Source organism: Loxodonta africana, chromosome 1, assembly GCF_030014295.1.
Source record: "Loxodonta africana isolate mLoxAfr1 chromosome 1, mLoxAfr1.hap2, whole genome shotgun sequence".
Lineage (NCBI taxonomy): Eukaryota > Metazoa > Chordata > Mammalia > Proboscidea > Elephantidae > Loxodonta > Loxodonta africana.
The window spans coordinates 82,620,074-82,642,597 of NC_087342.1; the positions used below are offsets into that span (position 1 = coordinate 82,620,074).

General features: G+C 41.0%; 2 non-coding genes across 2 annotated transcripts; both read left to right on the plus strand.

The window, feature by feature from the left end:
- Positions 1–10,100: 10,100 nt before the first annotated feature.
- Positions 10,101–10,172, plus strand: TRNAP-UGG (transfer RNA proline (anticodon UGG)). The gene has a single exon. It is a non-coding gene; the product is annotated as a tRNA-Pro (tRNA).
- An 11,719-nt stretch (positions 10,173–21,891) lies between these two features.
- Positions 21,892–21,964, plus strand: TRNAK-UUU (transfer RNA lysine (anticodon UUU)). The gene has a single exon. It is a non-coding gene; the product is annotated as a tRNA-Lys (tRNA).
- The last annotated feature ends 560 nt before the right edge of the window (positions 21,965–22,524 follow it).

Genomic DNA, 22,524 nt, shown 5'->3' on the forward strand with positions numbered 1-22,524 from the left:
AGTATACCTATTAAAACACAAATTACCAAGTGGTTTGTAAAATATGACTAGAGGTCATCCCTGGGTTACAAACAGATCTCTTCCTGAAGGTGTCCTCAAGTTGAATTTGTAGGTTAAGTCAAAACAGGTGCATATGGTTCTGATTTAGCCTTCGTTTAGTGCAAAAAAGGCTGGAAGTCTTTTCAGTGATTTAAAAGCTGCGCATGCCGCATGTAAAAGTGATTTTCATGAAGAATTTGTTGGAGTGGGGTTGGTTCAATCATTTCAAAGTACGAGTGAATTTTTGGTTTCGCCCACTTTGTATGATATATACTGGTTACTGCAGAACATTTTTGGACTCCAACAGACACGGCTGTGGCAGCATGCTTGCCTGTTTTTCTGCTTTTGTTTATTCTATAATATTCTTTAGATTGGACAAACATGGCTCTGGCTGCATACTTGTCCATTTCCTACTTTTGTCTCTTTGAAGATATGCCAAATAAAACTTTATTTTTGCTTTACTAAATTTTGTGGTGTTTTTACCCTAAAACAAAGCTCACCCATACTTTTACAATGGATTTCTATACTGCTTACATCTGGTTCTTGGAAGAGTGAATAACTGGGAAAGCCAAAGTTGCCATTCAACAAAAGTCCCTTACAAGAGTCCAACAGAACTAAAGCAGTGGCTTAGGAAACAAGAATGCACATGGGAGCACAAAGAAGAAAGCGGGTAGTGGCACAATTTCCTCCAGGGAGGAAGAGGAAGGATCCGTTAGCCACAGAGCAGTCTCTTTCAGATCACAAGCCTGCCTAATGCCAAGAATAGTTGCAATTCCCTTATGTTATAAGTTTAACAACTTGGTCCTAGACCAGAAGATTGGCCTAATCATGATGTGGCACCTGGAGAGGCAGCAGGATCCAGACTGCCAAGTCTTTCTGTGAGGACAGAGATAAAGATTACAGTCTCTGTTTTAGAACTTGCAGTCTTTTTAGCTTGGATTTTGAATTGAGGAGCACTGCTCTGTCTTACTTACCTAGTGCTACTAAAACAGAAATACCACAAGTGAACACCATTGATTAACAGAGGCTGTAAGTTTGAATTCAGGACACTAGCTCTAGAGGATGGCTTCCTTTCTGTGTCAGCTCTGGGGAAAGTTCCTTTTTGCTTCAGCTTTTGTTCCCTGATTCCTTGGAGATCTCCATGTGGCATGGCATCTATCTTAAGCCATCTCTGCTTCCTTAATTGCTCCGTTTATATCTTGTAAATGATTGACTCCAGATACACCCAACACTAATTCTGCCTCATGAACATAACAAAGTCTACCCATTTCAAAATGTGATTGTAACCACAGGCATAGAGGTCAGGATTTACCACACTTGTTTGGTGGGACACAATTCAATGCATAACAGACACCCAAATAGCTTGACTGAACTTCAGGTATTTTGACTAGAGAGCATCACTTTGCTTCCATTGTGAATTCATCCAGAAAAAACAAGGGATGTTTTGTGTGACCTCCAAAGTCACCTAATCTATTGGGGGTCTTGAAAAGATGAGAAAGTCTTCATGTAAGACAACTACAGCAACCTTTTGGGAATGGGCAGCAAACACCAGGAACCACTCTCCTCAGCACACACCTGGCCCTTAGCATTTCCTTCTCAAATGTACACAGCAGTGCTTCTGAAGTTTTGGCATAAAAAAAAATTTTTTTTTTAAATCACTTCCGGGGCTTGAACCACAGATTCAGTGGATCTAGGTTTAGCTTTGAATTTGTAATTCTGCTCACAGCACCTAATTTCTCCTCACTCCTTGCTCCCCTGTGCAGTGTCCACTGTGGCAAACATACTACTGTTTGCTTAAAGGGCCTAGAAAGAATAGGTGGATAACCGAAAGAAAAGCAAATACATGGCATGAGTGCATTGCCACTGTCCATAAAATGCACCCTAAAACAAATATTTGACCTTAGGAACAGAGCTAACATGCGGCCAGCTAAAATTAGAAGTCAGGCAGTCTCTCCCCTGAGTATCTTCTATGAATATTTGTGCTGGAGAAGAAAATCGAGAAGTAAGGGCATCCCAGGTTGATAGAGGAGTGGAGGTTTGAGAACAAACATCTAATTTGGTCTTCCTAAAGACCTTTGATTCAAGGAAATACAAACAGCGTTAGAGACAGTTTTGAAACCATTAAGCATTAGAAATCTTCAAAAGGTGCAATCAGTGGACCAGAAATTCCTAGAAGTATCCTGGTCATACAAAACAAATGTGATCAGATTGACCTTGAAGGAACAGAGGCAGCCTGCTGGATTCGAACTGCCAGTCTTTTTGTCACACCCATAGCTCTTAACCACTACACCACCACCTGTGATTTATTCACCTTTTCTCTCTAGTAGTCCCCCACTAACTATGGTGTCCCAAGTCAATTTTAAATAATTCGAATGTCTCACTTTTTTTTTTTACTTTACATTACTGTTGCCTTTTATTGTCAGTATTTTTATGAATTTGATCTTTATTTATTTTGCAGCGTTGGCATGAGGATGATAACATAAGCAACATTGTATGTAGGTCATATTACTAACGATAAGATTTCCAAAGTAGGGTGGGTGGTAACTGCGGTTCCTTGTAACTCAAATAAGACCTAAGTCATTAACTACCTGGATTTTCCATTTTGACAGAAAACCCGTTTCCAGCTTCTTCACATGGGTCTATCTCCTTTTGATGTTAGCTGAGGTTTCCAGTAAATGTTTTACCTAAAGGCTTAAAATAAGGAGGAAAATGCAGTGAGTGTGGAAATAAAGGATAATTGATATTGTGGAATATCAATTGGGAATGTGTTGATTCTGCCTATTTCTTCTACTTTATTTTAGGAAGTCTTCTAATTTCTTTACAGCCTTCGTTCCCTTTTCCGGTATCCAACACTCACTTCTCTAAAAAGACTTGGGATGTGCAGTTGTCCATCTCTCACTTATGACCGAGCTCCAGTAGAGAAATCAGTGGGCATAGGATGAGCTTCTCTGCCTTCGCTCGGCCCTTTGGGGCAGAAAACACAAAGCACTAAAGAAAACTGTCAGGGGAGGACCTTCCTGCACCCCTTTTTCTGTCTTTCTGTCTCTTTAATAATAGTAGAAATGGGAGCCAAGGAACCACCTGTTAATGTGCACGCTTTTGATTCCGGTAATTCAAGCAATTCCGTTGGAATCCGGTTCTTCGTTTCTCCCCTTTCTGAACGTCTTCCTTCCGTTGTCACAGTCACCCTAGGGGATATAATGGACACGTATTCAAGGCAATCCATCGGGTTATGTTTTTACTTTCTATGTGTGCAGGAATGGTACGGAAAATACTAGGAAAACTAAATCCGTAAGCCTTCAAAAAAAAAAAAAGTTGCGGTAGAGTGGATTCTGACTGATAGTAACGATATGGGACACGACGTAACTGCCCCCGTAGTGTTTCCAAGAACCTGTAGGTGGCCTTCTGCTTAGTAGCTGAGTTCTTAACTACTGTACTATCCCAGGGCTCCATACCTTAAAGAATGAGTTTAAATAGCGTTGCAGCAGAGAAAAAAATTTGGAGATGCCAGGGATCGAACCCAAGGCCTCATACACGCACAGCCTGCGCTCTACCACTGAGCTACATCCCCCATTAAAAGAGCGTTTTGTTAAACGTTATCTACACTTAGTTCTATTACAATCCTAAAGTCTTGGGATACAATTCTTACCTTAATAAAAGGATGATAATAATTATGTAAACGAAAACAAAATGCCGAAACCAGGAATTGCCAGGGACCTTTAGATCTTCAGGCTAAGGCTCTCTCAACTGAGCTATTTCTGCTGCTTTGGGGCATGATTTTCAGATATGCTTTCAAGTATTGTTTAACCTTTTCACTTTCAAAACTCTGCTCCACCTCCAAGGCTAGAGGGGGATTAGTTGGTATTTCCCTTCCTCCATGTGTAAGGCTAGCGTGGGCTGTGGTTTGGTATATTCCTTCTTTCAAAAAAAAAAAAAAAAACACAGGTTAAAACCAAGAAACCAAACCCGGGGCTGCCCAGTCGATTTCGACTCATAGCGACCCCATAGGACCGAGTAGAACTGCCCGATAGAGTTTCCAAAGAGCGCCTGACAGATTCGAACTGCTGACCCTTTGGTTAGCAGCCGTAGTTCTTAACCACTGCGCCAGCAGAGTCTCTCCATATATGTTAGGGTATGATAATGTCCGTGGTGATTAGGCTCTGATAAAGTAGTTTCCCTTGAGAGTGGGACGTTGTTAAGAACAGAGCGCTATTTAAAATCGGTTTACAATCCTAAAGTCTTGGGATACAATTTGCAAGAAGAGCGAGGGGATTTTTCTCTGAAAGTTACGATGAGAATGTGGTGTTGCTCCTCATGGTAAAACTCAGAAAAATGTGAGGGGCGCCCTAAGGATGAGCCTCCAGATGTTTTTTCCTTTTAAGCCACTCCACACTCAGTCTCCACCAATAAATCATTCTAATCAGTGCTGGTTCCAGCTGCAGTGACCGTTTCCGCTCCTGATGAGCAGTGAGTCTCTGTATCAGCCTGTTTGTTTCCAGTTTTCAAGTTGATGGTTTGCCCTGTGATCTCAATTCTCTGATGTATCTACTAAGAGCTGTTAATTTTGCAACTTTTTTCTTGTTTTGAGGATAGGAGAGATTCCTTCCAAGCACTTTTTCATGCCAGACTAGAAACCAGAAGTCATAATTTTTAAATCGATTGCTTGGTAATGTCCCGAATACATCCGGTTAATAAAGTATATTGTTAAAATTAAACCCACATGCTTATTTTACTTGTTTAATGTGGCTCCTGGAAAATTGAAAATTGCATAAGTGTCCATTTATGGCTTGCATTCTATTTCTACTGGACAGCACTGGCTAGAGAAGATGGTACCTGAGTAAGTGTTGTTCTGGGAGAACTACTAGGCAGAGAGGATTCAGCAGGACCTACCAATGCTTATGTTTCAGATCAGGCATAGACATGGAAATGTGGTCACATGCAAGGTCTCCTTCAATCTTTAGAGGATCTGTTTTTACATAGTAGTCATTGGCCTCATTTTTAAGATATTGAATGGAGGCTAAGTACATTTTGGTAACTGCCCTATGTCCCCCACCTCAAGAGAATGTAAAGGAATCCTTGCTTATTTAGATCATAAAATACTCTGACACTCTTTGTTCAATCAAGTATTTATTGAAGAAATGAAATGCAATCATCTGAGCTGAGATGAGCTGTATGACCTAAAGGATAAACTATCTGGCACCCAGTTTCTGTACACTCAGTATCCCTATCCTAATGTTGTTCCTCATTTTGTACCAATTTTCCTTTTGCAACTTGATGCAGCTCTGAGTTTGGAGGACTGTAGGTTATTTTCTCCTGACAGTGTCCACGAGTTTCTGGTGAAAAACAGATACTGTCAAACCAAAACACTGCAAAGAAGAAAACAAAAATGGCAAACACACACACACATTACCTGTTATCCCTGATAAAGAATGTCAAGAAACAGGTTGATGTTAGAGTGGGAAATAGGCAATGTTCATACATGAGTCTTGATGACTTCACTGCCATTTGCTCTCATTGTTCAGAATTCTAGGTTCCCTCTTAAATGTTCAGTGGAATTTTTCATATAGAAAAGTTTATTTTTGTTCTTTCCTCAAACAGAAATACTTTGAGATTTGGAAATTTCAAACATGGGTGCGAGGGATGTCTTATCAGCAAGAAAATTCAGGATGTTCTTAAAATTTTCTAAAAGTTCGGTGATGTTCAACAAGTTTCCCTATTCCAGCAATTTAATAATGGAGTGGGCTCAAGATACCAACCCAGGTTTTTTATTGCAAAAATTTTCTTGTGTACGCCACACCCACATATGTGCACTTATACCACATAGTGATTCTTTTTCTACAGAACTTTTAAACATTTCTTGCAATTAAAAATATCCCTTCTCTCTTACCTCCTCATGCATAACATGAAAGCACAAAGGAAACGTTTAAGTGTAACCAAAATGCATGTCCTTTAAGTTGGTTCTGACTCATAGCCACTGTATAGGACAGGGTAGAACTGCCTCATAGTGTTTCCCCTACAAGAGAGGATACAATTGCCCCTATAGAGCTTCAGCGTCTGTAATCTTTATGGAACCTGACTGCCATGTCTCTCTCCCTGTGAGCATCTGGTGGGTTCAAACTACTGATCTTTCTGTTAGTAGCCAAGCACTTTATAAGTGCACTGTCATGTACTATATTAGAATTTCTTACCCCACAATTTCCCGAATAGAGCTATCCCATAGGGTTTTCTAGGCTGCAATATTTACAGGAGCAGATCTCCAGGTCCTCCTCCTGCAGAGCAGCTGAATAGATTGAACCAGAGACCTTTATGTTAGCAGCCTAGCTGGCAACCATTGTGCCACCAGGGCTCCTGGTGTTTTTATTTTTAATTTTAAATAAAATATGTAACACTTCATGGGAGACCATAGTAATATGTAAATAAAGGAGAGGATGACAAAAATATGTATGTACACAACCTGGTCGAATTTGCTAAAATCAGTAAAAAGTATAGTGACATATAAAGAAATACATGTATCTTTTTTTAAAAAAAGTTCTCTGTTAGATGGATTTATTACACTTAGTCCTATCACAATCCCAAAGTCTTGTGATGCAATTGTTATATAAGAAAAAGGATGGTAATAATTATGCAAAGGTAAACGAAACTGCCAAACCCAGGATTGAAACAAGGGACTGTAGATTCCTCAGGCTGACACTCCCAACTCAGCTACTTAAGCTGTGTGAGGAAAGGATTTTTAGTTATCCTTTCAAAGTACTGTTTAACCTTTTTACATGTAAGGCTCGTGTGTTTTTAAATACTGAATCTCATTCAATATTATCCACTCACTCACCCAAAATTTTATGGGCTTGTTTCCACCCTTGTCTGAAAAATGCAATCCAGTTATTGGGAAGCTTTGATGGGTTGGTAGAGGAGGAGGAGGGTGAAGAAGGCGAGAAATAGGTAAAATGGGAAGTAGCCTCTCTGCTTGGTAACCTCTGGCTGTTCCATGTTCCAAAAGCTGCTCGGTAAACTAATGGCGTTCCAGATGAAACGACCGAGACTGTTCTTTCTCTGCTCTTTCAGTTCTTTTTTCTAACTTGTCCTTCAATGACACTGGAAAGGGGAACAGAGGATTACTGAGCATGTTAACGCGGTGGTAGCCTCCTTGCTTAGGAGTAGAAATGGGGAAACATTTAAAGGCAATGCATCAAATAATGTGTTTATTACCATATGTATCCACAAAACATGTTTTGCAAGGAGAAAAGAACAGAAATGTTGGGAACTATAAAAAGCAGATGAGTTGTATGGTTTCCAGTCTCCTCAAGTAAAAGATCCACTCCCATTGAGCCACACCTCTCTCACCACAGAAAGGTCCTGAAGATCTACCTTGAAATATTAGCCGCATTTCTAAGGAGACTTCTCAGATCTGAATCTTGGCCAGAGAGAAACTCCACTGTTTCAAATCCCACTGGACCTCCCAATCTGGTTGCATCACAACAAGGAAGACCAGAAGGAATAGGCTCACTTGTGCTCTATTTTGTAGTTAACTGAGGAAGAGAAAAAATTGAATTGAGAGAAAAATAAACAGACAATCTGTTAACCATCTTTGTTAACAGATCCTTTTGTGTTCTCAGTTTGGCCTCTGTCAATTAAAAGACAGACGGCTGAGGACCTACTCATTGATTCTCTCCACCTATTCCTGGTCTGACTCCCCACCTCCTCTGCAGCTGGCAGTAATACTTAGGCTCCATCACCATAAGCGGTAGCACAGCATGCCCAAAATTCTCTGAGCTAGGAAATAGGGAAGGGCGTCTCTCAAGGAATGCTTTCCAAACAAAAAACTAAGAAAATCATTAGTTTTTGGTGAAAGTAAAGGTGTGACAGACACAGCTCAGTTGGGAGAGTGCTAGACTAAAGCTCTAAAAGTACCAGATCCTTTCCCAGGGTTGGAAAGGTCCTCGATTTACTTCAAAATGATGTCTCCTTCCTGCACCAAGTCATCTTACAACAAATACCCTCCAACACTCACTTTCTCAAGTAAATTTTCTAAAGCTCTAAGATGAGGAGAGTCGAAACTGAGTGCTTCCAACCTTTTTTGCCTTCCCCAATGTTAAAAACAATAAGATTAAAGAGCTGAACTATTTATTGAGTGAATGAGAGATGTTTGCAAATGTGCTGTGATTTCTAGAGAAACTGCTGCTATTATCACAAAGCCTTTGTATTTTTGGCTTCTATACTGTTTACAGTTTTGTGATAAAAAAGAAAGTATAGTTGGTACAGTAGTTTAGAAGAAGTCACATGAAATACACAAAATCCTAGAGGCGCTGGTCTTGGGGAAAAAGAAACTTTTAGGTTAGATACCTACCATCTTTTACTTCAAAGTGAGCAAGATCCTTGGGAAAAGAAGAAGGGGCATTCTGGATTGATTAATGAGGTTAATTTACAGTGGGATATTTAGCAATAAAATACCCGGAAGTCTTGGACCACAGTCCAGGCTTCTGGGGAGTTGTTTGATCTTTATTACCAGTATTTCAGTATTTTAAGTCTTTTAATAAAGACCTGCCTGGAACACTTTCCTCAATATCTTTCAGAGGATCTTGGATAAACAGGCTTTGGACTCAAAATAGAGATCATCGGCCATACACAACTAAGCTGAAAGCAGCCCAGTGAGAGAACAGATCTAACTTCAACCCTTTCCTCACCAACCCAGCCTTTTTGTTTTGTATTATCCAGGACTTCCTCTTATTTTCCAGTTCACCGGTGGCACATTTTGATGATTTCCAGGGCTCTTTGACTTTATTCTTTCAAACATCTATATCCATAGCAAGCTTCACCATGTCAGTGGGTTCTCAGGGGGAAAGGAGTTTGACAGCTTCGCTCTGTCCTTCCTCTGCCATCCTGAATCTGACTTTGATCTGTAGAGTCCTCTGGTCTGGAAAAAAAGTTAGTCTAACTAAAGCTGATGGAGTTTTGAAGTTTGCCCCACCGCTAAAATCTCTTGTGGGAATGATCCTAAAGTGAGGGATAGAGATGGAGTTGTGAACCCAGAACTAAGGAGACAAGCTCAGAAGGTGTGACTTGACAGGGGCAATGAGAGTCAGCTGGAAAAGGGATGTTGGCAGGGCACTGATCCAACTAGAAGTGAAGTTCAATTAGCCAGTTCCACTAAAGCCGGTGGCTGCTGGTGGTCTAAGGAGACCTCAATTCGAGTCATTTTCCGTGTGATATAAGTTGGAGAGGTGTGATCTTCTGGGGACGTTCCTGTTGAAGGCAAGTAACTTTCATTTAAAGTATCTGTTGGCTAGTGGACCTTGGAGCCGACTACCGGAGTGGGAAGATCCTAGAACTAGAAAAGGTTATTCAGACTACAATCCAGTTAACCTTCTTATTGTGACAGCGCTAGAGTGTATCCACATGAATGATTTCAGAAAGCGTGGCATTTAACCTAGTGTTCTTTTTCTAGGCAACTCTTAGAATTTAATTTTTTGCTTTTTGGGGGGAAGGGGAAGGGAGAAGCCCCACAGAAAAAAAAACCAGTTTGCTTTTATGAAAACAAGAGTCATCACCAAGCTAGTCAGCCATCAGGTGGTGTAGCTCAGTCGTAGACAACGTGCTTTGCATGCATGGGTTTTCTGGTTCAATACCTGGCACCTTCTCTTCACTTTTTAGCAACTCTCATCCTCTCATCTCTTTTATCATGTTTACTCTTCTCACAAGAAAAGGAAGCCGATGGTCCGACCGATTGCTTTTAGCGTTCTTCCATTTCTGCTTCCTGGGGCTTAGTATCTGCCAGAGCAGGGTGTCAGCAGAAGGAAGACAAGAAGGAAGAGAAAGAAAAGGAACCGGTCCTTACCTCAGAGCAAGAAGGCTTTTGCCACAACTAGTCCATAAATGCTGGGTTTTAATTAGCATACCATGGAATACCAGGGTAGAAAAACAAGGCCGGAGAGAAAGGAGAAAACTAAATGGCCCAACGAAAATGTTTCAATTCTTTTAATCATCTAAGCAGTCATACATGCTCAGACTAGAAAAAAAAGGAAAGCTCTAAGCCCTTTCCCTTGTCCCTTGCAAAGCCATAACGTGGTGGCTCGTTGGTCTAGTGGTATGATTCTCGCTTTGGGTGTGAGAGGTCCCGGGTTCAAACCCCGGACGAGCCCTTGTTTTCTTCCATTCATTATTGGAAAGCCTCGTGGGCTAGCGGTTAAGAGCTGCGGCTGCTAACCAAACGTTCAGCAGTTTAAATCCAGCAGGTGTTCCTTGGGAACCCTAAGTGGCAGTTCTACTGTGTCGAATAGGGTCACTATGAGTCGGAATCGACTCCACGGCAAGGGGTTTGGTTTTTTGGTTTAGCGGACAGTGATAAAGAACTCAGCTGCTAACCACAAGATCTACATTTCGAGTCCACCAGCCGCTCATTGGAAACCCTATAGCGCAGTTCCGCTCTGTCCTGTAGGGACAATCGCAGTGGTTTAAAATGGCCCTCTCTTAGAATCCTCGACAAAGCTGTCAGTGGTGGATGCGTGATTAGAGGACCTTGGACAACCTAAAACACAGCGATCAAGAAACGCGGAGACACTTAACACGAACATTTGGGTAGAATTTCCGAATTCGAGCGACCGACGCTATCAGTGGCCACAGTGGCTCAGTTCGAGAGGAGATCAGCCTTAATATTTTAAAAGTTTTTTGTGCGACTCTGGGTTTTAGCAGGGCGGTTATTCTGGTTCTTCCTACAACGATTTCCATTGGAGATTTTCAAACACCCTGCTGTAGAAAACATCCCACAGTGCACACACACCTAGCTAAATTAAAATAATGTGAGAATTGGCGAGTACCCAACTGAAATTCCTCCCCTTCTACATTTCTTACATTGCCCTACAGAATTCCAGTTTCTTGTCTTTAGAACTTCAAGTAAAGTCACATAACATGGTCATTTCACAACACACCAAGATTTCTGAGGTAGATGCAGCCAAAGGACTATGTAAGGGGGTGAGGAGAGAGAGGGCTGAGAAAGGTAAGAATAGATAGATGCATCTCAATTGCTTATGTTTCCTAAAATAAACACTCCCCACTGGAAGCCAATTCAAGAAGCTTCTACTTCTTGCCATACCAGAAATAAGGCACCAAGAAGGGGCTCCAGCTTTCAATCTCCTGACCCAGAATGAGAGACTTATCCATCAGGCCACAGGACAAATAAATTAAAGAAGTAGTCCAAATGTGAAGGAAAAGTGTTGCTAGGGAGCATTTGGCTTCTGTTTTGAAATCTTTAACTTGGAAATTGGAAGAAAACTTAATAACATTCAAAAATAAATCAAGTAGCAGTTGAAACCACTGAAAACAATTACACAGACTTGATAAACTGTGCAATGATCAGAAGTGATGTATTTCTTCGAGGGCGCTCTCCTCTAAGACACTGATAATAATGATACTTTTGGGTAGAGAAATAAGAGTGAGGAAGGAAACTCTTCAATAAAGGGGTGCAGATGACAGCGTGAGGAGAGGAGGCTCCAAAAGTTGGTATGTTCAGACCTTTCCCGTCTCAAAGATAAGATGGCATTGCTTGAAGGAGAAAGGCCTGGAAGCTCAAACAAGAGCACCTCCTGTCAGAAATGCTGGTTTTTAATGTCAGGAAAATATTTTATTTTAATCCACTCATAACATAAAAACAAACAAAAAACCACAGGTGTAGAGGTTAGGATTTACAACACACATTTTGGTGAACCACAATTCAATCCATAATAGACACCCAAATAGCTTGATCGAACTCCAGGTATTTTGACTAGAGAATAACACTTTGCTTCCATTGTGAATTCATCCAGAAAAAACAAGGGCTGTTTGTGTGACCTCCAAAGTCATCTAAACTATTGGAGGTCTTGAAAACATGAGAAACTCTCCATGTAAGGGAGATGCAGCAATTGCTTGGGAATGAACTGCAAACCCCAGGAGCCACTGTTCCTACTCAGCACACACCTGGCCCTTAGCATTTCCTTCTCAAATGTACACAGCAGTGTTTCTCAAGTTTTAGCATCTTGTATCACTTTGAGGGCTTGAACCTCAAATTCAGTGGATCTAGAGTTGGGCCTTGAATTTGGAATTTCTGCTCATAGCACCCTAATTTTTCTCCACTCCTTGCTCCTCTGCTCAGTGATGACTGTGGCAAACACGCTACTGTTTGCTTAAAGGGCCTTGAGAGAACGCATGGATAACAGAAAAAAAAAGAGCAAATACATAGCATGACCACATTGCCTCTATCCATAAAATGCATCCTAAGACATAAGTATTTGATCTCAGGAACACAGCTAATATGTGACCAGTCCAAGTTAGAAGCCAGACAGTCTCTCCCCTGAATACCTGCTATGCATGTTTGTGTTGGAGTAGAAAATCAAGAAGTGAGGTCATCCCAGCTTGATAGAGGGTCAGACTGAAGGGCTGGGAACAAACATCTAATTCTGTCTTCCCAAAGATCTTTGATTCAAGGAAATACAACCAGTGTTAGAGATAGTTTTGAAACCATTAAGCATCAGAAATTTCAAAAGGTACAATCAGGGGACCAGAAATTCCTAGAAGTTTCCTGATCATACAAAGCAGATGTGATCAGATTGACCATGAAGGAACAGAGGCAGCATACCTTTTTGTAAAGGAAGCGTACAGTATACCTGTGATAACCAAAAAAAAAAAAAAAAATTGGCTCCCCTGGAGTCAATTCCGACTCCTAGGGACCCTGTAGGACAGAGTAGAATGGCCCTATGGGATTTTCAAGGAGCGCCCAGTGGATTCAAACTGGTGACCTTTTTGTTCACAGCTATAGCTCTTAACTACTACACCACCCCTGTGATCCCTTCATCTTTTATTTGTAGTAGTCCCCCATTAACAGTGGTGTCCCAAGTCAGTTCTTAATTCGAATATCTCTCTTTTTTTTTTTGTTTACATTACCGTTACCCTTTATTGTCAATATTTTTATGAATTTGATCTTTATTTATTTTGCAGGGTTAGCATGAGAATGATAATGTAAGCAACATTGCATATAGGTCATATTACTAATGATAAGATGTACACAAAAGAGTGAGCGGTAAGTGCGGTTCATTGTAACTCAAATAAGACTTAAGTAGTATGTTACCGGAGTCTATTTTCCATTTTGACAGAAAAACCTTTCCCTGCTGCTTCCCATATGTCTACCTCCTTTTGATGTTAACTGAGGTTTCCAGTAAATGTTTTACTTAAAGACTTAGAATAAGGAGGAAAATGGAGTGAGGTAATATAGGAAAATTGGTATTACGGAATATCAGTTGGGAATGTGTTGATTCTACCTATTTCTTCTACTTTTGTTTTAGGAAGGCTTCCAATTTCCTTACAATCTTAGTTCCCTTGTACAGCATCTGAGCCACTCGCTTCTCTAGAAAGACTCGGGATCTGCGGCCTTCCATCTCTCTGTTTTGACCAAGCACCAGTAGAGAAGTCAGTGGGCATATGATGGGCATCTCTGTTTTCGCTCAGTCCTTTAGCACAGAAAACAGAAGGCACTAAAGAAAACTCTCTGTGGGGAAACTTTTCGCCCACCCCTTTTTCTGTCTTTCTGTCTCTTTAGTGCAGGCTTTTGATTCTGGTGATTCAAGTGATTCCCTTGGAATCAGGTTTTTCATTTCTCCCCTTTCTGAATGTCTTCCTTCCATTGTCACAGTCACCTTATGAGATGTAGAGGCTCACAGCATATAAATGGGAGAGCATTCAAGGCAATCCACCAGGTTATGTTTTTACTTTCTATGTGTTCAGGAATGGTATGGAATGTATTAGGAGAACTAAATCTGTATGCCCTCAAAAAAAAAAAAAAATGTTCTGGTAGAGAGGATTCCAACTTACAGTGACAGTATAGGACACGACAGAACTGCCCTCATAGTGTTTCCAAGAACCTGCTGGTGGCCTTCTGCTTTGTTGCCGAGTTCTTAACTACTGTACTATCCCAGGGCTCCATATCTTAAAGAATGGGTTAAATAGTGTTTCATCAGAGAAAAATTCCAGAGATGCCAGGGATCCAACCCAGCCCTCATACACGCAAAGCATAAGCTCTACCACTAAGCTACATCCCGCATCTGGGTATACTTTTGTTAAAGTTATCTACACTTAGTTCTGTTACAACCCTAAAACCTTGGAATACAATTCTTACATTAAAAAAAAGGATGATAATAATTTTATAAATGAAAACAAAACTGCTGAAAGCCGGGATTGCCAGGGACCTTTAGATCTTCAGGCTAAGGCTCTCTCAACTAAGCTATTTCTGCTGCTTTGGGGCATGATTTTTAGATATATCTTCAAAGTATTGTTTAACCTTTTCACTTACAAAAGTCTCCCCCACCTCCAAGGCTAGAGGGGGTTTAGTTGGGTATTTCCCTTCCTCCATGTTAAAGGCTAGAGTGGGCTGCAGTTAGGTATATCCCTTCTTCCACAAGGGTTACAAAACCAAAAAACAATTCCAGGTCCATCGAGTCAATTCGGACTCGTAGTGACCCTATAAGATTAAAAAAAATTAGGATCTGATAAAATCCTTATTGGTTAGGCTCTCATAAAGTAGTTTCCCCTGAGGGCAGGCCATTGTTAAGAAGAGAGCACTGTTTTAAAATAGTTACTTTTCCCCCTCCCTTTGCAGGAAGAACCAGGGCATTTTTCTCTGAAGGTCACAGTGAGAATGTGGTGCTGCTCCTCAAGGCAAAACTCAAAAAAGTGTGACGCGCCCCCTAAAGCTAGGCCTCCAGGAGTTCTTCCCTCTTAAGCCAGTCCACACTCAGTCTCCAGCAATAAATAATTCTAATCGATGCTGTTTCCAGCTGCCCTGAAGGTTCCTGCTCCAAATAAGGGTGTTTCTCTGTATCAACTTGCTTGTTTCAAGTTCTCAGGGTGTTGGTTTTCCCAGTGATCTCAATTCCCCGATAACGCCTAGGAAGAGCTGTGAATTTCTCAGCTTTTTTCTTGTTTTGAGGATGGGAAAGATTCCTTCCAAGCTCTTTGCATGCCAGACTAGAAACCAAAAGTCATAATTTTTAAATTGATTGCTTGATAATGTTCCAGATGCATCAGGTTAATAAAATATATGGTTAAAATAAAACTCACATGCTTATTTACTTGTTTAATGTGGCTCCTGGAAAATTGAAAACTGCATGAGTGTCCCTCATTTATGGTTTGCATTATATTTCTGTTAGATAGCACTGGCTAGAGAAGATGTTACCTGAGTATGTGTTCTGGGAGACCCACTAGGCAGAGAGGATACAGTAGGACCTACCAACATTTATGTTTCACATGTTACATGGACATGGAAATGTGGTCACATGCCTGATCAATCTTTATAGCATCCTTTTTTCATAGTGGTCATTGGCCTCATTTTTAAGATATTGAATGGAGGCTACTAAGGTTTTGGTAAATGCCGTATGTCTCCCATCTTAACAGAATGTAAGGGAAACCTTGCTTCTTTAGGCAATAAAATACTCTAGATACTGTTTTTTCAATCAAACATTTCTTAAAGAAAGAAAACACAAGCATCTGAGCTCAGATGGGCTGTATGACCTAATGGGTAAAGTATCTGGTCTCCAGTTTCTGTACAGCCAACGTCCCTATCCTAATACTGCTTCTCACTTTGTACCAATTTTCTTTTTGTGACTTGATGCAGTTCTGAGGTTGGTGCACTGTAGGTTATTTTCTCCTGATAGTGACCATGAGTTTCCAGTGGAAAATAGATACTGTGAAACCAAAACATTGAAAAGAAGAAAAAAAAAATCAAAATCACACACAAAAAAAATCACCTGTTATCCCTAACAAAGAATCTCAAGCAATAGGTTGATGTTAGAGTGGGAAATATAGAGTGTTCATACCTGAGTAGTTGGCTGAAATTCAGCTCCACTTAGTTCACCTACAGTCCTAAGGTCTTGGAATGGAACTGTTATATTTAAAAAACGGATGACAATAATTATGCAAAAGTAAACAAAACTACTGAAACCCAGGACTGAACCAAGGACTTTCACACATTTAGTGTACTGCTCTCCCAACTGAGCTATTTTGGCTACCAGGGCTGCAACCTTACTTATACTTCAAAGTACAGTGTACAAGACTAGTGTGCTTTTAAATACAAATCTCATTCCATATTAATCTACTCACTCACCTGAAATTATATGGTGTCTGTTACCATCCATGTCTGAAAAATGTGATCCAGGTTTGGAGACTGTGGATGGGTTGGTAGAGGAGGAGTGTGAGGAATGGAAGGTAAAACAGGAAGAAGCTTCTCTGCTTGGTAACCTCAGGCTGTCCCACAATCCAAACGCTACTCAGAAAACTAAGGAAATTCCGAATGAAATGATCAGAGCCTGTTCTTTCCTCTTTCAGCCCTTCTTTTTCTGTCTTGCTCTTCAATGGCACTGGAAAGGAGAAGAAAGGGTTATTGAGCACATTAGTGTGGTGAAGGGCTTCTTGCTTTGGAGTAGAAATGGGGAAACATTTAAGGACAATCCCTTGAATAATGTGTTTATCTCCATACGAATACACAAAATAGGTTTTCAAAAGGAGAAAAGAACAAAATGTTGGAATTGTAAAAAGCAGATGAGTATATGGTTTCAAACTCTCTCAAGGAAAAGACACACTCCCATTGAGCCACACCTCTGATGACAGAAAGATCATGAAGATCCTCTCAAATCCCACTGTACCTCCCAATCTGGTTGCATCAGAACAAGCAAGACAAGAAGGAATAAGAAAAAGTGAAAAGCTCCTGCTCCCTTGAGCTCCATTTTGTAGTAAACTCAGGAACAACAACAACACGAAGAAAACTAGGAGGATTGAAAGATAAGTAAAGACGTCCTCAGACAATCTGTTAAGGATTTTTTTTTGACAGAGCCTTTTGTGGTCTCATTTGGGCCTGTGTCAAAAGACAGAAGGCTGAGGACCTACCCATTGACTCCCTCCATACCTTCCCCCTCTGATTCTCCACCTTCTTCTCTGCTAGCAGTAATAGTTAGGATCAATCACCCTATGTAGTGGCATGTGGTTCCCAAATTCATCTGAATTATGGAAGGACATTTCTCAAGGAATGCTTTCCAAACAGAAAGCTGAGAAAATTATTAGCATTGGTGAAAGTAAAAGTGTGACAGATATAGCTCACTTGGGAAAGTCCTAGATTAAAGGTCTAAAAGTCCCGGGTCCTCTCCCAGGATTGGAAAGGTCCTCAATTTATGTCAAAACGATGTATGCCCCCTGTGCCAAGTCACCCGAGAGCAAATACCCTCCAGCACTCATACTGTCTAAGACAAAGAGAAGCAAAAGTGCATGCTTCCAACCTTCCTTGCCTTCACCAGTGGGACTATCACAAAGCTGTTTTCTGCTTTATGCCATTTACAATTCTGTGATAAAAGAAAAAATGTACATGTAGTACAATAGTGCAGAAGAGCAAGTCACATGGAATACACAAAATCCTGGAGATACAGGTCTTGAGAAAAAGAAAATTTAGGTTAGACATCTACCATACGATACTTCAAAATGAGCAAGGTCCTTGGGAAAATAAGAAAGGCCATTCTGGAGGGATTAATGAGGTTGGTGTACAGATGGATGTTTAATGACAAAATGACCAGAAGTTTTGGAGCATTGCCCACATTTCTGGGGAATAGTTTACTTTTAATACCAGTAAATATTTAAGGTCCGTATTTTAAGTCATTAAAATAGAGACTTGCCTGCAATATGTTCCTCAATATCACATGGAGGATCTTGGATAAACAGGCTTTGGACTCACTGTACAGATCATCGGCCATACAGGCTAAGCTGAAAACATCCCAGTGAGAGAACACCCCTTACTTAGGTCCTTTCTTCTCCAGTCCAACCCTATCTGTTTAGTATTATTCAGAGCCTCCTCTTATTTTCTGACTCACCGATGGCATATTTTGATGGTTTCCAGGGCTCTTTGACTTTATTCTTTCAAACATCTTTATCTATAGCAAGCTTTACCGTTATGTCAGTGGCTTCTCAGAGAGAAGGGAGTTTGACAGGATCGCTCGGTTATTGATATGCCGTTCTGGACTCTGCATTTATCCTGTAGATTCCTTCAGTCTGGAAAAAAGAGTCAGTTCGGGTAAAGCTCATGGAGTTTTGAAGTCTCCCCCACCCCTAAAATCAACGTGGACATGATCCTCAAGGGAGGGATAGAGATGGAGGTATGGAATCAGAACTAAGGACAAGCTTAGGAGGCCAAAGGTGACAGGAGCAATGAGAGTCAGCTGGAAAACAGTTGCTGGCAGGGCACCGATCCAATTAGAAGTGAAATTCAATTAGCCAGTTCCACTAAAGCCCGTGACTGCCAGTGGTCTAAGGAGCACTCCATTAGGAGTCATTATCAGTGTGATATATGTTCGAGAGATGTGATTTTCTTGGGACTCTCCTGGTGGAGGCAAGTAACTTTCATTTAAAGAGTCTGCTGGTGAGTGCATCTTGGAGGAAATTACCAGGGCGGGAAGAACCTAGAACCAGAAAAGTTTACTCAGACTACAATCCAGTTAACCTTGTCCGTGTAAGGCTGCTAGACATTATCCAGAATACCAATTTCAGAAAGAGCAGAATTTAACCCACTGGTCTCCTTCTAGGCAAGTCTTAGGGTTTTTTTTTTTTCCCTGGGGCGGGGTGGTGGTGGTGGTGGTATAGGGAAGATACCCACGGGAAAAATACCAGTATGCTTTTATCAAAAGACAAGTCATCATCAAGCCAGTCAGGCTTCAGGAGGTGTAGCTCAGTGGTAGAGGGTGTGCTTTCCATGTATGACATCCCTGGTTCAATTCCAGGTACCTCCACTTTACCTTTTGGCAACCCTCATTTCATTTCTTTTATCATGTTTGCTCTGCTAACAGGAAAAGGAAGCTGATGGTCCAAGCGTTGCTTTTAGTGTTCTTCCATTTCTGCTTGTTGGGGCTTAGCATCTCCCAGGGCAGGGCATCAGCAGAAGGAAAACAAGAAGGAAGAGAAAGAAAAGAAATCAGCCCTTGCCCCAAAGCAAAAGACTTCCACCACAACAAGTGGCCATTAATATTCAGTTTTAGTTAGCATATCATGGAAGATCAGGATAGAAAAACAAGGACAGAGAGAAAGGGGAAAACGAAATTGCCTATGAAAACCCTTTAATTCTTTTAATCATCTAAGCAGTCATATCTGTTCAATCAGATGAGAGGAAAGTTTCCAGGTGATTTTCTTGCCCCTAGTTAGTAGCGCAGTGGTTAAGAGTTTACCTGCTAACCAAAAGGTCTACAGTTCCAGTCCACCAGTTGCTCCTTGGAACCCTTATAGGGCAGTTCTACTCTGTCTTATAGAGATCTTAGAGTCGGAATTGACTCAATCGCAATGGATTCCAGTGGCCCTCTATTGTGTTTGTTGACAGAGCAGTCAATGGAGGATGAGTGCTTAAAGGACCTTGGACAACCCAAACTACAGCACTCAAGGAACACGGAGATGTTCAACACGAACACTGAAACTATAATTCCCAAATTTGAGCCATCGACGCTATCACTGGCCACTCTAGTTCAGTATGGAAAGAGATTAGGCTTAAGGTTTTAAACGTTTCTTGTGCAACTCTGGGTTTTACCAGAGCCGTTATTCTGGTTGATAGTAAAACGACTTTCGTTGGTGGTTTTCAAACACCAAGTTGTAGAAAATATCCCACGCTGCACACACACCTAGCTGAATTAAAATAACATCAGTATTGGCAAGTATCCGAATAAAATTCCTTCCCTGCTATGTTTCTTATATTCACCCACAGAATTCCAGTTTCTTGTCTTTAGAACTTCAAATAAAGTCACATATCATGGGCCCTTAATATCACACCAAAGATTTCTGAGGGACATGCAGCCAAAAGACTATGTAGAGGGGGTGTGGAAAGAGAGGACAGAAAAGGGTAAGAATAGATAGATGCATCTCAATTGCTTATGTTTCCTAAAATAAACACTCTCCATTGGAAGCCATTTCAAGAAGCTCCTACTTCTTGCCATACCAGAAATAAGGCACCAAGAAGGGCCTCCAAACTTCAGTCTTCTGACCTGGAATCAGAACCCTTATTCATTGGGCCATGGGGCCAATACACTAAAGAACCAGTCCAAATGTGAAGGGAAAGTGTTGCTAGGGAGCATTCGGTTTCTGTTTTCAAATGTTTTGAAATTCGAAGAAAATTTAATAACATTCCAAAAGGAATCAAGTAGCAGCTGAAACCACTGAAAACAATTACATAGCATTAATAAACTGTGCGATGATCAGAAGTGACATATTTCTTCCAGGGTGCTCTTCTCTAAGTCACTGATAATAATGGTGCTTTGGGTGAAGAAACACGGGTCAAGAGATAAACTCTTCAGTAAAGGGGTGTAGATGACAGCATGAGGAGAGGGAGCTCCAAAGACTGGTATGTTCAGACCTTTCCTTTCTGAAAGATAAGATGGCAATGCTCCAAGGAGAAAGGTCTGAAAGCTAAAACAAGAGCTCCACCTGTTGGAAATGCATGTTTTTAAAGCCAGGAAAATATTTTATTTTAATCCATCCATAACATAGGTTTTAACAATTTGATCCTCTATCAGTGAGTAGGAGAATCACCTGACAGGAAGGTGGAACTGGGTAGTAGGTCCGAAACCTCCCTTGTGACCTGGTTTGGAAGTCTGATGTGCAATTTGGTGACTTCCAAGCTACCTCAAGTGGGGGAAAGAGAGCCAAAATAGCATAGAGGGGCCCTTCTCTCACTGAAATGCTAACCCCTCAGGTATTTTGCTTAAGAGTCATCCCTGAGTTCTCTTTCTACTGACCCAAAAATGAATCCAAGGCAGTTTTCTGTGACCCACCCCCAACTATGCTTTATGTATTCATAGGGTAGGAGAGAAGAGAAATCCATAAACTCCTAAAGTATATATAAAAAAAAGTATAACAATTACAAATTCTCACAGTTTTCACATAGCCTTGGTTTTTTGGAAGTTCTGAGTTTTTAAGGAAGTAAACAATACTCTTTCCCAGAGGAAATGCTCTGTCTTTCCTCCTCGGAGAGATTAGCCTTTCCTTTACACCAAAACTTCCCCGTTTGTTCCCAGATTCACTGTACAGTATTTTTTCCAGGTTTAGGTCCAGACTAATGAACTATATTGGATCATACTCTGGATGGTATGTCCTAATGTACATTAATTCATCAAGATAATTATCTTCTTCCTTTGGATATGACAGGAAACAGTGAGTAAAGACATGAAGAAGGAAGAGGAAGAGGAGAAAGAAGCTGAGTAGAAGGAGTGGCTCACATTGGTAGACAAGGTACATCATTAAGAAAGGCAAGCACAGAGATGCAGAGGATTAAACCCAGGTCTTCAAATTCTCTCCAACTCTTTTCTTTCCAAGGCTCCAATAAAGATGTACAAGACAATGCAGAGGGATATGAAGAAGAGTAGCATTCGTGTTGCTTCCAGAAAAATAGGTGCAGGTGGGGAAATAAAAAACAAAGGGATGAAATCACAACATTGAGCAAGTAATGAAGTCCTCCACTTCTAGCTGTATGGTCAGAAGCCGGTAGTGCTTTCTCCAGGGGCTGCCTCTTTGGTGGTTAAAATCTAAAGAGACACTAGGCAAAGACAGAAGAGAAATGACCCAATGGATGACAGCGCTTCTTTCAAACAAAATATTCTTGCCAACAAAGAGAATTCAAGGAAAGCTATCTGAACACATGAAACATGTAACCAATTGGTCACATATAACCAAAAAACAAACCTGTTACCATCAATTCAATTCCAGCTCATAGAAAACCTGTAGGACAGAGAAGAACCCCCCACAGGATTACCAAGGAGTGGCTAGTGCATTGCAACCAGCATATAAGATCCTAAGAGAAGAACTAAGGAAACCCTGCATAAGTGGGCATGGGTAGGTCAGTTGGTAGACCATAAGACTTTTAATCTGAAGGTCCAGGGTTCAAGTCCCTGTTCAGGCTTTGATCTTTGTTATTTATTTTATATAGCAGTCTTTCATTTTACCCTAGTTAGTTCCCTTAGAAGCTCTGTTTCTTCACACCTCTCTTTCCTCTCTATGCTCTACAGGAATCTGAAGAAAACCAGAACCTAAAAAGAAATGGTAGCCATTCCTAAGTGTATGTTTAAGTCTTTAACTCAAATTTGTAGACAAACATCAGCCTGAGATCAGAAGAACTAGATGGTGCCTGGCTACAATTGATGACTGCCCTGACAACAAACACAACAGAGAACCCCTGAGGGAGCAGGAGAGCAGTGGGATGTAGACCTCAAATTCTTGTCAAAAAACCAAACTTAATGGTCTGACTGAGACTAGAAGGACCCCAGAGGTCATGGTCCCTGGACTTTCTGTTAGCCGAAGACAGGAACCATTCCCAAAGCCAACTCTTCAGACAGGGATTGGACTAGATTAGAAGGTAGAAAATGATATTGGTGAAGAGTGAGCTTCTTGGATCAAGTAGACACATGAGACTATGTGGGCAGCTCCTGGTTGAAGGGGAGACGAGAAGGCAGATGGGGACAG